The sequence below is a fragment of the Suncus etruscus genome, chromosome 12, assembly GCF_024139225.1.
Source record: "Suncus etruscus isolate mSunEtr1 chromosome 12, mSunEtr1.pri.cur, whole genome shotgun sequence".
NCBI classification, from domain to species: domain Eukaryota; kingdom Metazoa; phylum Chordata; class Mammalia; order Eulipotyphla; family Soricidae; genus Suncus; species Suncus etruscus.
Genome location: NC_064859.1, coordinates 101944317 through 101958549, shown reverse-complemented (window position 1 = coordinate 101958549; position 14233 = coordinate 101944317). Strand labels below are relative to the sequence as shown.

At 47.2% G+C, this 14233-nt stretch overlaps 1 non-coding gene across 1 annotated transcript; it reads right to left on the bottom strand.

Annotated features, from left to right (window-relative positions):
• Positions 1-4497: 4497 nt before the first annotated feature.
• Positions 4498-4604, bottom strand: LOC126025139 (U6 spliceosomal RNA). Its single transcript, XR_007501185.1, has one exon. It is a non-coding gene; the product is annotated as a U6 spliceosomal RNA (small nuclear RNA).
• Positions 4605-14233: the final 9629 nt, after the last annotated feature.

The following is a 14233-nucleotide window of genomic DNA, read 5'->3' as shown; positions in this document are numbered from 1 at the left end:
CAGACCCAGACAATCGTTTTTTGGGCCACAACCGGCGGTGCTCAGGGGTCACTCCTGGCTGTCTGCTCAGAAATAGCTCCTGGCAGGCACGGGGAACCATATGGGACACCGGGATTCAAACCAACCACCTTAGGTTCTGGATCGGCTGCTTACAAGGCAATCTCTCCAGGCCCGACCCAGACAATGGGACTCAGCAAAGAACCAAGTGCTTTCAGGCAGATTTGGAACACATTCTTTTCTTTTTTTTTTTGGTAAATTTTATTTATTGATTGGTTGGTTGTTGGGCCACACCCAGTGGTGTTCAGGGGTTACTCCTGGTTCTGCACTCAGAAATCATCCCCGGCAGGCTGAGGGACCATATGGGATGCCAGGAATCGAACCAGGTCCAAAGCATATAATGCCTTACCACTGTGTATCTCTCTGGCACCATGGAACACATTCTTACTGGGAAAAAAAAAATGAAACTGCCTTCAGTGACTTATGAGAGAGACTATTGGGGACTAGAGCCACAGGAAAGTGTAGAGGGCACTTTCCCTGCATGTGGCTAACCTGGATTCCATCCCAAGCATCAAATATGGTCCCTCCAGGAGTGATCCCTGAATGCAGGGTCAGGAGTAAGTACAGAGTGCCACTGAATGTGGCCCTGAAACCAAAAACTATAAAGTAAGACACGACATCTTGCAGGTGCTACCAGGACAAAAGGAGAAAACCACACGACTAGTTCGGTTTTGCTTCACAACTTAGAGAAATAACGATGCTAATGAGGGCCTGTCTGTGTTTAATGCTTGTGTCTAAATGCAACCATTTGGTTTCTATTGTCTAGATATGCACATGTGAGTAACCTAGGCAATTGTATAATCTGAAAAATGATTCTTGGGGCCAGAGAGATAACACAGTGGTAGGCATTTGCCTTGAACACAGCCAATCCAGAACCCACGATGGTTCAATTCCCAGCATCCCATATGGTCCCCCGAGCCTGCCAGGGGCGATGTCTGAGTGCAGAGCCAGGAGTAACCTATGGATGACACCAGGAGTGACCCAAAAGCCAAAAATAATAATAATAATAATAATAATAATAATAATAATAAAAAATAAAAACAATAAATGATTCCTTTCATCTAAAAAAGGACTCATCCACTGTCAGCATCTGAGACAACTGGTACCTTGTCATCTTTCCAGCTGCCGGTGTAGACAATCCCATTCGGAGTGGTGTGGGTTCCAGTTCCGTTTCTCTCCACCACTCCAGAAGGCGATCTTGTGCACTCACCTTCTACATGAGAGAACACTTGGGATCATAAGTGAGCACAGTGCCTGAGTAGTTCGGCCAGGCCTGCTCAAGACGGGCACCCCTGTGGCTGCTTGGATCCCACACACTGAAACTAAGCCCTGAATCCAGAGATGGGCCTAGAAAATCCTGTGACAATCGAGACTTAAGGCCCAGGAAGAGTGACAGGTGCCAGAGTTATGACATACATTGGGGGTGGGGGCAGAGCAATAGCGCAGCAGGGAGGACGTTTGCCTTACATGTCACCGGCCTGGGCTCGATACCCAGCATTCCATAGGGTCCCCTGAACCTGCCAGGAGTAACCCCTGAGCACTGCCAGAGTGGCCCAAAAGCAAAACAAAACAGACAGAGCATTAGAATTGTTAGAATTCCTATTAGAGGGCCAGAGAGATAGCATGGAGGTAAGGCGTTTGCCTTCCATGCAGAAGGACTGTGGTTTGAATCCCGGCATCCCATATGGTTCCCTGTGCCTGCCAGGGGCGATTTCTGAGCATAGAGCCAGGAGGAACCCCTGAGCACTGCCGGGTGTGACCCTAAAACCAAATTCAAATATGTTCACTGGACCTTGGAGGACTGAAAGGCTGGCACTCGTGCTTGGCATGCAGAAGGCCCCAAGTTAGTTCCTCAATGCCACAAGACCTTGGAGAACTGATAAGTAGAGCCCTGAGTACAACCAGGCTTCAGAGCTCAGCATTCTAGGGGCTGAGTCCACCAGACCCCCACAGTCAGCCCAACACCCACCAAGAGAGGCCCCTAAGTGCTGTTGGGAAGGCCCGTTCAAGTCACACCTGCTTATCTATTAGTAGGTCTTTTATTTTGGGGTGGTGTTTGGGCCACACCAAGTGATGCTCAGGGATTACTGATGGCTCTGCACTCAGAAATTACTCCTGGCAGGCTTGGGGGACCCTGTGGAATGCTGGGGATCGAACCCATGTTGGCCATGTGCATGGCAAATGCCCTCTCCACTGTGCTATTACTTCTATTAGTATTTTTTGTTGTGATTTTTTGGTTTTTTTGGGGGGGGGGCACTTGCAGAGGCACTTCAGGGATTGCTCCTGACTCTGCATTCAGAAATCGCTCCTGGCAGGCTTGGGGAACCATATGGGATGCTGGGAATCAAACAGGGGTCCATCCAGGTTGGCTGTGTGCGAGGCATGTCTACCACTGTGCTATATTGCTCCAGCCCTCTATTAGTATTTCTTTTTTTTTTTTTTTTTTTTTTGGTTTTTGGGCCACACCCAGTGACGCTCAGGGGTTACTCCTGGCTATGCGCTCAGAAGTCGCTCCTGGCTTGGGGGACCATATGGGACGCCGGGGGATCGAACCGCAGTCCGTCCTAGGCTAGCGCAGGCAAGGCAGGCACCTTACCTCTAGCGCCACCGCCCGGCCCCTCTATTAGTATTTCTAACAGACCTTTTTTTAATGGCATTAACCGCCCAGTCATACGGGTTTTATTGTTTTGTTTTCGGGCCACACTGGTGCTGCTCGGGGGTTACTCCTGGCAGTGCTCAGGGATCAAATCCAGGTCAACTGTGTGCAAGGTAAGTGCCTTCCCTTCTGTGCTCTTTCTCTAGCCCCCAGAAATCAGTTTCCTAAGATGTGTCCAGTCTCCCCTCATATTTTGCTCTTCAGCTATTTCATTTATTCTGTATGTGCAAAAATCTAAATATCCACTTACCGTACTTGTCTCCATTTGGAAAAATAAAGCTTATCTTATATACTTCTTCAGCAGCTTTAAAACAAATTGAGAAACGTAAACTAAGTTCAATTCTGTGTATGACATAGGCCTATAACAAATGTGTTTTAAGAGTTGCCCAATCAGGCTCATTCATAAGATAATTCACAGTCATGTATCTTAGGGTTATTAGGCATACTCATATTCTTTTTTTTTTTTTTTTTTTTTTGGTTTTTGGGCCACACCCGGCGTTGCTCAGGGGTCATTCCTGGCTGTCTGCTCAGAAATAGCTCCTGGCAGGCTCAGGGACCATATGGGACACCGGGATTCGAACCAACCACCTTTGGTCCTGGATTGGCTGCTTGCAAGGCAAACGCTGCTGTGGCTCTCCGGGCTCACATACTCATATTCTATGTAGGGGCTGGTGAAACGATTCTGACTGATTTTTAAAAATGAATTAATCATTTTTGGTTTTGGGTCAGACCCGGCATCACTCAGGGGTTCCTCCTGGCTCTGTGCTCAGAAACCACTCCTGGCAGGTTTGGGGGGACCATACGGGATGCTGGGAACCAAATCCCAGTCGGCTGAATGCAAGGCAAATCCCCTACTGCTGTGCTATCTCTCTGGCTTTTGCTTGTCTTTTCTTGTCTGATGTTTCTTATTACAACTGCTTTATTAATATATAATTCACATAACACAAAACTTAAATTTTTTTGGATCACCCCCCAGTGTTTTTTTTTTCTTTTGGGTCACACCAGGCAGCGCACAGGGGTTCCTCCTGGCTCTACACTCAGAAATTGCTCCTGGCAGGCTCGGGGGACCCTGTGAGATGCCGGGATTAGAACCACCGTCTTCTGCATGCAAGGTAAATGCCTTACCTCCGTGCTATTTCTCCAGCCCCTGTTGTTATAACACTATGTTTTACGAAGTTGTTCACAAGACGGCCATTTCAGGCATGAAATGTTCAAATACCAATCCCAGCACCAGAGTGACCTTCCTTCAGCAGCGTCCCCAATTTACCACCCACCCCAACTTGTCCCTGAAGACAGACACAAATTTTAAAAGCATCAGTTTTTGTTGAGGTTGGTGTCTTTTTGACTTTCACAGTGCAAGGGATAGACCTGAAACCTCAAATAAAGAAAAAATGAATTTTACCAGTCCTACTCCTCCATCGTTGTATTTTGTTTTGGTTTTGGCTTGGTTTGGTTTTAGGGCCACACCACCTGGCGATGCTCGGGGAATCTTATGCAGTGCCAGGGACCATACCCAGGTCAGCCACTTACAAGACAAGCACCCTGCCCACTATGTTTTGTTTTTTAGCATTTTGGTTGGTTTTTGTTTTGGGTTTATTTTTTTCATCTGTTTGTTTGTTTTGGCCCCACACCCGACAAGGCTCAGTTACTCTTGGCTCTGCACTTCCGGCAAACTCAGGGATCCTACAAGATGCAAACCCTTGTCAGCTGGGTGTAGGGGCAAATGGCCTTCATGTTGTGCTATCACTCTACCCTTTCACCTCTATGTTTTTTGTTTTTGTTTTTTAAATATGGAACGCTTCACTAATGTGTGTGTCATCCTTGTGCAGGGGCCATGCTCATCTTCTCTGTATCGTTCCACTTTCAGTAGATGTGCTGCCGAAGCTCGCACTATGTTTTGTTTTTAAATAATCATTTTAAGACGTACCAGAGGGTTAGCATAGCAAGTGGGTCAAGTGATTTGGGCATGTAAGGTGGATACGGTGGACCTAGATGTAATCCCTAGTACTCCATAGGGTCCTACCAGCACTCCAGTCCTGAGCACAGCAGAGTGTGGCCCCGAAACATGGAGCAAAGGGGCTGGAGAGAGAATCCAACAAGGAAGGAGACTGCTTTGCTGATGGCCAACTCGGTTTCAAATCCCCACATCCCACTGGGTCACCAGAGCCTACTAGGAGTGATTCTGGAGCACAGAGCCAGGAGTATACTCTTGAGCACCATGGGTGTGCCCCCCCAAAAAAAACCCCAAACAAACCAAATATACATTGTTTGCCTAAACAGGCCTAGCCCTTTCAATTTTGGGGCCTGAGCCAAATCGCAGCGGGGATGGTGTTTTCCCTGCATGCAGCAGACCTCGGTTTGATCTCTGGCATCCCACTGAGTCCCCAGCACCCCCTCGGAATGATCCCTGAGTACAGATCCAGGAGTCAACCCGGAGCATCGTTGGAGGTGGCCGCCAAAAAACACAAAAGTGGATGGGGCAGGATCCTCTTGGACCCTCTTGGACCCTCACCGCTATTGTCATAATAATGATTACTGGGCCCGGAGAGATAGCACTGTGGCGTTTGCCTTGCAAGCAGCCAATCCAGGACCAAAGGTGTTGGTTCGAATCCCAGTGTTCCATATGGTCCCCCGTGCCTGCCAGTAGCTATTTCTGAGCAGACAGCCAGGAGTCACCCCTGAGCAACGCCGGGTGTGGCCCAAAAACCAAAAAGAAAAAAAAAAAAGATTACTGTAATTATATATTATTGTAATTACCACCATAATTACATAGATCATCGTATTAGATTAAGTACATAATAGAAATATAAGCGCATAGATATAGTGATTAAAATAAATTAATATACAATGTATTTATTAATATATAATATGTATAACATAATTAAAGTAAGAGAGGGGCCGGAGAGATAGCACAGCGGTAGGGCATTGGCCGTGCAAGTGGCCGACCCAGGACGACGGTGGTTCGAATCCCGGCATCCCATATAGTCCCCTGTGCCTGCCGGGAGAGATTTCTGAGCACAGAGCCACCCCTGAGTGCCGCCGGGCGTGGCCCAAAAACAAACAAAAGTAATATAAACAATATGTTTCTAATACAAGTATATTTAATTAGATGTTATTGTTTGCTTTTTTTATTTTTATTTTTTTGGTTTTTGGGCCACACCCAGCGGTGCTCAGGGGTCACTCCTGGCTGTCTGCTCAGAAATAGCTCCTGGCAGGCACGGGGGACCCTATGGGACACCGGGATTCGAACCAACCACCTTTGGTCCTGGATCGGCTGCTTGCAAGGCAAACGCCGATGTGCTATCTCTCCGGGCCCTTTATATATTTATTACATGTCCTATATAACACACGTTAATATATAGTGTATCTATGTAATATAAAATCTAATATATACCCTAATATAAATATAATACTATCTATTGTTATCTAGTATAAGATAGCCTATAGTTATCATATAAATATATTCTAACCTATTAGAATATAAGACATCTATTCTTTAATACATTCTATCATAATATATGTGTATAATATAATATTGTCTAATCGAAAGACAATCTGTCACTACGTCTCCTTATCTCCTATCAATATAATGTCATGTCAATAGGCTAATTCGTGGTCCTCCTCCGGGACACTGGGGGGCCCCAAGTGCAGTTGCAAACTCGGGTTCCTCGACGTGTCCCCCAAGCGGCCACTCACGGGCTCCGGACGCCAGCGACGCGTCCGTCTGGCTGGGCTGGCTCCCGGGGGCCGCCAGCTCGCCTCGCCTGGCCTCGAGGCCGCTGACAGCTCCCTCCTCGCCTCCCCAGCCCGCCCGGCCTCGCCCCTCCTGGGCGTCCCCGGTTGCCGCGGCGACGGGCAGCCTGACCCGGAAGCGGACCCGGGCTCGAGGCGGGGCCAGAGGCGGTGACTCGGAAGCGAATCGCAATTGCGAGCGCCCGCGGCGCAGCCAATCGGAAGGCGCTGGGGCGGGGCGAGCGCCGGCAGACCCGGAAGCGCGCTCGCGGGACCCCCTGGAGCCGGAGGAGCCCTGCGTTCCGCCGGAGCGCCCGGAAAGCGAGCTGTGCGGCGGTGGGTGAGTCGGAAGGGGCCTCGCCCCCTTCGTCCGGGCCTCTTGAGGGACCTCGGGGTCGCCCAGGAAAGGGGGTGCGGGGGTCAGGGGTCAGGGGAGGAAGGAAGGAAGAGAGAGAGAGAAGAAAGAAAGGAGGGAAGGGGGAAGGAGGAGGGAGGGAGGGAGGGAGGAAGGAAAAAAAGAAGGAAAGAAGAAAGGGAGGAAGGAAGGAAGGAGGAAGGAGGGAAGGGGAGGGAGGGAGGATGGAAGGAGGGAGAAGGAAAAGAGGAAGAAAGGAAGGAAGGGAGAAGGAAGGAGGGAGGGAGGAAAAGAAGGAAGGAAGGAGGAGGGAAGGAAGGGAGAAGGAAAAGATGGAAGGAAGGGGGAAGGGAGGAAGGAGGGAGGGAGGAATGAAGGAAGGAAGAAAGGAGGGAGGGAGGGAGGAAGGAAAGAGGAAGGAAGGAAGGAGGAGGGAAGGAAGGGAGAAGGAAAAGAGGAAGGAAGGGAAGGAAGGAGGAAGGAAGGAGGGAAGGAAGGGAGAAGAAAAAGAGGAAGGAAGGAAGAAAGTAAGGAAGGAGGAGGGAAGGAAGGAGGGAGGAAAAGAAGGAAGGAAGGAGGGAGGGAGGAAGGAAAGAGGAAGGAAGGAAGGAAGGAGGAGGGAAGGAAGGGAGAAGGAAAAGAGGAAGGAAGGGAAGGAAGGAGGGAAGGAAGAGAGGAAGGAAGGAAAGAAGGAAGGAAGGAGGGAGGAAGGGAGGAAGGAAGGAAGGAAGGAGGAGGGAAGGAAGAAGGAAAAGAGGAATGAAGGGAGGGAGGGAGGGAGGAAGGAAGGAAAGAGAAAGGAAGAAAGGAAAGAAGGAAGGGAGGGAGGGCGGGCGGATGATGGGGATCACAAGTGTGTTGTCAGCTGGTGGAAAGCTACAGGGGTGTGTTTGTTTCTTTCTTTGCGACCCCCGGGGACCCCGGCCCACAGGGTGGATGAGGGTCACGAAGTTATTCGTGAGTCACGAAGAGAATTCCGACCTGGAAAAGAGGGCTGGGAAAATTGATGAACTCAAGACGAAAAGTTCCAACCAAGAGTCCAAGTTTATTGAAAGGGGGCTAGTTTTTATAGCAAGCATGAGAACGTTTTCAGACAAAAGAGGGGAAGGGGTGATTCAGTGCTTTTCCATCATAACATTCCCATACATCACATATTTTCAGGGGGGTTATTAGTGAGTTATACATTTACTAGCAGTGATCCTACTTTTACTATACCTCTACTATAAGTGATTCTGTTATACATTAACTATAAGTGATCCTGGGATGCTCTGTTCTGTTAACAATGCTACAGATGTAATCTCAACTTGTAGCCGTTACATAGCATGTTTGTTCTTTATTCAATTACCTCTGGTAAAAGCTTTTTTTATGGTCAGCTTTTTCTTTTTAGGTTCATGGGGGAAGCGCCACCAGTAACCTGTCACGTACACAGACTTTTTGTCTTCTCAGGCATCAGAGACTCCATTTTGCTCTCTAGTTAAAGGGCCTCCAACAATTCCCCCTCTCTAGTATAGAAAAAATGATGGGTAGAAAGCCTGTCTTAGGCTGTCTGGCAGGCACTCAGCGTCAGCACCCCTATTTTGGAAATTGGCTTGGGGAGCACGCAAGACAGTTCTTGCTTTAGTGCATGTAGGCTAGAAGCCCTACCCCTATAGCCTGCACATGACTTTTCCTCAGGGTGTGCTACTGACTACTGACACCAGACTATTCCCGTCATTGGCATTTCCACAGCCGTGAGAGGAATGATTTCTTGCGTTTAGCACGTTGTTCCAATTCCTCAAAGCCCAGTTCATGGGAGGCTTCGCTCTCCATATCGTTACTCTTGGGTGATGGGGGTTCTTGTTGCTGGAGTTTTTGATAATAAATGCCCACTGAACGTCTGGTAGCCTCATCTACCTGGGATTTTACAAAGCCAATTAAGTGGCGAAGTGCCTGTGGACCAAAAGAAATAAGCAGCATAAAGCCAATAAAGGGACCAAGCAGGCTAGGCAATAAGGTGGACATCCACGGGGTAGTAGAAAACCAATTTTTATGCCAAGATTCACTAGGTTTCTTTTTGTGTCCTCTAAACTTTGTTCAACTTTTCTAATGCTGTTGCTAACCAGTCCTGACTTATCTTTGAAAAAACAACATTCTTCCTTAAGAGCGACACAGACACCCCCCTCTTTCAGAAATGCAAGGTCGAGACCACGCCTGTTTTGCTGTACTATTTCAGCTAAGGAGCCAACAGTTTGTTCTAAGTAGTTTAAACCTTTTTTAAGTTCTTCAACGTCCCTAACAACATTTCTGGTTAAAACATTAACAGCTTCTTGGGTATGAACCAAGGAATAAATTCCTGTGCCTGCGCCAGCAGCCCCGAGACCAACAAGAATGGCTAGGGTGAGGGCCGTGACTGGCTCGCGGCGGTGGCGGGAGAGGAAGGGGGAGGTGTTTTTGCTGGGTAAAAGATTACTTTCTGGTCTAACAGTAAATTTTGGCATGAGAACAACAAGAATACAATAATCTTTTTGAGCAAGAAAAATATCACTAATAATATGTGGAGATAACCCAGTGGAACAAGCAAAATATGTAAGATTGGGTGCTAAAATAAACTGAAAGGAAGCATTGACAACAAGGGTACGATTGCAAATTTCCAGTAAGTCATAGGGGGGAAGCATGTGGGGCCCTAAAAGGCAAAGTCCAAATCCAACCACTTGCCCCACAGTCATTCCATGGCGAGGAGGAGCCGATCCCCAGGTGAGAAGGGTGGAGTCATTGGTGAAGACTGGCGAGCCGAAAGCAGCAATTCCTTCGTAAAATGGTGGAAGCGGGGAGTAGCAAATCCAGCAGCGTTCATAACTGGTATCTGTCAGGGCGATGGTGGAAGCATTGACCATTTGCAGAATAAGATCAGCAGTGGAGATTGGACCGGCAGGCATGGTAGGTCTGAAGTCCGGAATAGCAGACGGAGATGTAGTGGTTGCTGAAGAAACGGTTGCAGGGGGAGGGGGTGGGGGCGGGGTAGCAGGCTTTGGTAAAAAGGAGCTATCTTCTGAAGGGTGTAAAAATGGATTGGGGCCCACGGCAACAGGTTTAAAAGAGGGGATTTCTTTTAAAAGCTTGATTGAAAAAGTGAGGCCTTTGTCATAACTAATGATACCGTCCAAATATAGCCGGAGCCCCCATTCAACTTGGTGGGTCCAGGAATGACGTTTACCTGGATCAGTAAACTTAATGACCAGGGGGTTACACCAATTGTTAGGATGGGATTGGCATCCGTGCAAATCTGGCAAGGCTGCCGTTGATAGCAGCCGTTGTCTGGGCGTGATTTTTCGGGAGACAGTAATAAAGTCCCAAGAAGAGGAAGGCTTACAATAAGCGTCTCCTGTGGTTTCACAACCCCAAGATGCACAAAAGAAGGCAGCACGGTCACCACGTTTAGAGTTAATAGCGCGGTTTCTATGAAATCCAGGACAAACATAAATGGGGACATAATTTAAAAAATTTCTTTGTGAAGGTCGATCACATTTAGGTGTTTTTAAGACATCATTCCTGTTTGCAGCATGATTTACAGGGCCAGGGTGAGGCAATAATTCCTTAGGTGCACCCCACGCGGCTTCTGCTCCCAAGGCCAAGGCACAAAGATCTACCTCCAGCTTGGGCCGAGGAATGGAGGTTGCTATTTGAGAAGTGGAGCTGGCAACATCTCCAGCCCCATTAATAATAAGCCAAGTGTAGTTAAACACTTGATAGGGGCTGGCTGCCTGAGCAGGGCCAAAGGGGTTAAAAATCCAAAGGAGAGAGAAGGGTGGGTACAGCAGTTGTAGCATGTTGCAAAGCAGGCTCAGCAAATTCAGCGACTTGATTTTTGGTTTCGTTTTCAGCATCTGAAAGAGAAGGAGGGGGGAATTCTCAGGGAGACTTTCCCTGGGTTTGTTATATAGTTTTACTAGCCTCTCTGGCAGCCATCTGGTTTCATTGGTGGTGGGATCATGAATGCAGGCATGACCTTTACCCCAAATAAGGACGGGGTGAGGTCCCAGCCACCTGCCTGTGTGTGTATCCTTCCACAGGACTTGTTGAAAATTATCCTTGGTGGTGGGGTGCCATAAGCGATCTGCTGCAGATTGTCCTTGCAGATCCAGGGACAAGAAATTTAACACAAAGAGTGCATGATTTAATAAAAGCCGATGTTTTCCTTTGCGAGCATAGAGTGTTTCACTCTCTGATGAAAGTTTAAAAAGCATATTTTTAAGAGTTTGATTTGCTCTCTCCACAATACCTTGGCCTCGAGGGTTTAACGGAATTCCAGTCTTATGAACAATGCACATTTTTGCATAAAAATCCTTAAATTTATGGCTAACATATCCCGGACCATTATCTGTTTTAATGAAGGATGGCTGAGGGATAATAGGCAATGTAAAACATGAGCAATAACATCTTTAGTGGCCTCTCCGGTTTGTAAGGAGGCACAAATAAATCCACTAAACGTATCAACAGCTACATGAATATATTTAAGGTTTCCAAAAGCATTATAGTGAGTAACATCCATTTGCCAAAGTTCACCTGGGGTGAGGCCTCTTGGATTAACTCCTATTTGAGCCTCAGGTAAAAGAGTGACACAGGCCTTACAGGATTTTACAATTTCTCTGGCCTGATCTCTAGTGATGTTAAATTTCATTCTTAAGGTCTGAGCATTGAGATGATGTAAATGGTGGGCTTGTATAGCCTTATTTATTGGGTTAGAATATGACAATGCTGGCATTATTTGGGTGGCTTGATCAACTAAATTATTTCCATCGGTCAGCGGCCCAGGAAGGGCAGTGTGTGCTCTAATGTGTGCAATAAAAAATGGATTAGTTCTTAGCAATATTAGTTTTTGAATTCTGGCAAAAGCCGGGGATGCATTAGAATCAGGTTTAATAAAAGGCACAGTTTCTAGCACTGGGATGGAGGCAGCAATGTATGAACTGTCTGTATACAGGTTACAGGGTTCAAAACTGTTTCAAAAACCTTTTCCACGGCTGCTAATTCTACTAATTGTGCAGATTTGTATTCTGTGGTAAATGTTATGAGTTCTCCTTGTATATTAAGGGCTGCAGTTCCATTGGAGCTACCATCAGTAAAAACAAGAATTGCTTCGGGGATGGGCTGCAGTTTGGTTAATTTAGGGAACACAACAGGATGTGTAAAAATTGCCCACTCGTCCTGATTTAACAATAACCACTGCATTTCCTTTTTTGTGTAAGGAATAATTATTTTAGTTGGATGACTGCCAAACAATTTGAGGGCTTGCTCACATCCATGTTGTGCTAAGGAAATTACTAAATGCGGGTATGTGGCAAGAGCTTTGTCTGGATTGCTAGGTAAATGCACCCAGAACAGAGGGACTTCCTGCCATAGAAGGCCAGTAGGTGAAAATTTGGTAGAAAGAATAAGTAACAGTAAGGGTTTTTCTGGGCAGAAATATGTAATGAACTGTTCTTGTATTGCTGTTTGAACCAAGTCTATGGCTTTGTAGGCTTCTGGGGTTAAATTTCTAGGACTACTAGGATCTGAGTCTCCTCTGGCTATATCAAACAAGGGTTTAAGGTCCCCAGTGGTCAGTTTCAGATATGGGCACAGCCAATTAATGTCTCCCAGAAGCCTCTGGAAATCATTAAGCGTTTTTAAATTACTAGTTCGAATTTGAACTTTCTGAGTTTTAATTTGATTAGGAAGGAGCTCAAAACCTAAGAACAACTGTGGGGGTTGGAGCTGCAGCTTGTCTGTAGAAATATTAAATCCTCTGGCAGCTAATTTCTCTATCAAATGTTTTCCTATGTTTAGTAATTCTTGCTCATCCTTACTAGTGAGGAGGATATCATCCATGTAATGAATTATGTAAACTGAAGGATAATCCTTTCTGAATGGGTCAATAGTTTGTGCTACAAACTTTTGGCATAGTGTAGGACTATTTGCCGTGTCTTGAGGTAAGACTTTCCATTGAAAACGAGGGTTGGGCCCCTTGCAGTTAATGATTGGCAGACTAAAGGCAAAGCGTTTACAGTCCTCCGGGTGGAGGGGGGTGGAAAAGAAGCAATCTTTTAGGTCAATAATTATTTTAAAACTGTTTTTGGGGATAGCTACTGGGGAGGGTAGTCCCGGTTGGAGTGCTCCCATGGGAACCATAGTTTTATTTATTTCTCTGAGGTCATGTAGTAATCTCCACTTTCCTGATTTCTTTTTGATTACGAAAATTGGGGTGTTCCAAGGGGAGATAGAGGGTTCTATATGCCCTGCTTTTAACTGTTCCTGCACTAACAGTTGGGCAGCGGAAAGTTTTTCTGAGGATAGCGGCCACTGGCTGACCCAAACAGGTGAGTCAGATGTCCAGGTGATTTTATCTGCTTGGGTAGCAGGGGAGTCAGAGGCCGCCATTAAAAAGGCTGCTGCTGAGGCTTGTACCCTATGCCATGGCGATCTAATTTTGGCATAGTTTCAATGGGGTCAATTCTGCCTTGTAGATTTTTGCCAAGCCCTTTATGTAGGTCATATCCTTGGGCTAGCATTTGCTGCAGTACTCGTGGATCCTGGCATTTAATTAAATAAAGGCCCATTTGTTCCATGAGATCTCTCCCCCAAAGGTTGATAGGGAGGTCAGGAGTAATATAAGGGGTGATAGTGCCAGCGTCTCCTTCAGCATCTGTCCATGTTAGCGAATGGGAGCTTAGAAGGACTTGCTTAACAGTTCCTGCAACACCAGAGACACTATCTAGGGTGGGATGGGCGGGCCAGGTAGAGAGCCAAAACTGAGGACTAATGCAAGTGGTATCTGCTCCTGAATCCAGAAGCCCAGTAAAGGACAGTCCATCTATGGTAATGGTGAGTGGGGGCCTTACTTTACTCATAGCCTTTATCCAAAAAACCTCTGAGGAGCCGGGGATAGAGGCGCCCCGGGTTGCTGGGAGAGTGGGAAGGTTGGTGTTTAGAGGTAAGGGCAGTGCCTGCGCCAGGCGCTGTCCTGGGAGAATTTGTACTGGCCCATAAGGCGCGGTGGCTAACAGCATGATTTCTCCCGTATAATCATTATCAACAAGTGATGGTTGCACAATCAGCCCTTTAATAGTAGAGGAAGCGCGGCCAATAATGAAAAAGAACATCCCCGGGGGAGGGGGACCAAAAATTCCTGTCCTGATTGTCACCACTCCATCTTTGGGTGTTAATAATTTAGGGGAAGAGGTGCTGAGATCCAATCCGACACTGCCAGGGGTGGCTCTGACAAGGGAGGTTGTTGTGGTTCGAATTCTATCAGATTTTTCTGGAAGCTGGGTTGGTTTTGGGTGGGAGCCACAGACTGCTGGCTGGGGCACGTTTGCCTGAGGAGCCCCACAGATACTTGTTTTTGCGGCCCCGGGGCTGGGCCCTCCCCCCATTTCCCTGACGGGGAGTGAGGGGGTTGCCTTTTATGTCTGTTT